Source organism: Coenobita brevimanus, chromosome 24, assembly GCF_032717465.1.
Source record: "Coenobita brevimanus isolate Jiangsu-jjx chromosome 24, ASM3271746v2, whole genome shotgun sequence".
Taxonomy (NCBI): Eukaryota; Metazoa; Arthropoda; class Malacostraca; order Decapoda; family Coenobitidae; genus Coenobita; species Coenobita brevimanus.
The window spans coordinates 51,097,636-51,099,105 of record NC_136977.1 but is presented as its reverse complement, the minus strand read 5'-3'; the positions used below and the strand labels follow the sequence as shown (position 1 = coordinate 51,099,105).

At 32.1% G+C, this 1,470-nt stretch overlaps 1 non-coding gene across 1 annotated transcript; it reads right to left on the bottom strand.

Annotated features, from left to right (window-relative positions):
- Positions 1-890: 890 nt before the first annotated feature.
- Positions 891-1,009, bottom strand: LOC145393614 (5S ribosomal RNA). The gene has a single exon (XR_013896212.1). It is a non-coding gene; the product is annotated as a 5S ribosomal RNA (ribosomal RNA).
- Between the last annotated feature and the right edge of the window lie 461 nt (positions 1,010-1,470).

Genomic DNA, 1,470 nt, shown 5'->3' with positions numbered 1-1,470 from the left:
TATTGTAGTGAAATGCATACATGCGTTGGCCTTATAATTGTAGTTACATTTTGTTAATGCAACTGTTACATAAGTGTTTTGGCCTTATAATTGTAGTTAAAGTTACATAAAAGTTACATCTTGTTAATGCAACTGTTAATTGGCAAAGTGTAACATAATGCAATCGTTTGTCGTTACATAATTGTTACATATCGTTTGTAGTTACATAATTGTAGTTAAAGTTACATAAAAGTTACATCTTGTTAATGCAACTGTTACATAAATTGGTACATATTGTTTGTAGTTACATAATTGTAGCAAGTGTAACATAATGCAATCGTTTGTCGTTACATAATTGTTACATATCGTTTGTAGTTACATAATTGTAGTTAAAGTTATATAAAAGTTACATCTTGTTAATGCAACTGTTACATAAATTGGTACATATTGTTTGTAGTTACATAACTGTAGCAAGTGTAACATAATGCAATCGTTTGTCGTTACATAATTGTTACATATCGTTTGTAGTTACATAATTGTAGCAAGTGTAACATAATGCAATCGTTTGTCGTTATATAATTGTTACATATCGTTTGTAGTTACATAATTGTTACATATCGTTTGTAGTTACATAATTGTAGTTAAAGTTATATAAAAGTTACATCTTGTTAATGCAACTGTCACATAAATGGTACATATTGTTTGTAGTATTGTTTGTAGTTACATAATTGTAGTTAAAGTTACATAAAAGTTACATCTTGTTAATGCAACTGTTACATAAATTGGTACATATTGTTTGTAGTTCATTGCCAGACGCCATGTATCCCAAATGGGGTGGCCAAGGGCTTAGAGTTAATTGTTTTACAGGGAGGGGCACTAATCCTCCACCAACCCCACTTGACACGTAGGGATGCCAACAGCATCTGGTGTTCCCAGGCGGTCACCCATCCAAGTATTAACCAGACCCAACGTTGCTTAACTTCGCTGGTCGGACGGGAAGCGGTGTACTCAACGTGGTATGGCCGTTGGCCGTTGTTTGTAGTTACATAATTGTAATAAGTGTAACATAATGCAATCGTTTGTCGTTACATAATTATAATATGGAGTTACATAATTGTAATAATTGCAGTCCTAACATATGCTGCGGTCGATGATAGTGATGATGTGTCATGCCACTTGCTTGTGGAGACAACAATTTGCTGTTATTTTGTTTGTAGTTTATGTGGTATTTTGGCATTTGTAGTAACACTTACACTTATTTTCATTTGTTTGTTATGTGATCTTACTCTATTTCTCTTTTTTCTTTCTTACTTTTTCTTTCTTTCTTTCTTTTTTTCTTTTTTTTTTTGTATGTATTGATTTTCTATAGTTTGTTTTTCTTCGCTTGTGTACGCTTTTTCCATGTTGTTCATGGTTGCATAATTGCTGGCTAATTTCCTTGGGATACTTTTTTAAAGTTTAGTTTATATTGCACAGGTATTACTGAAAATG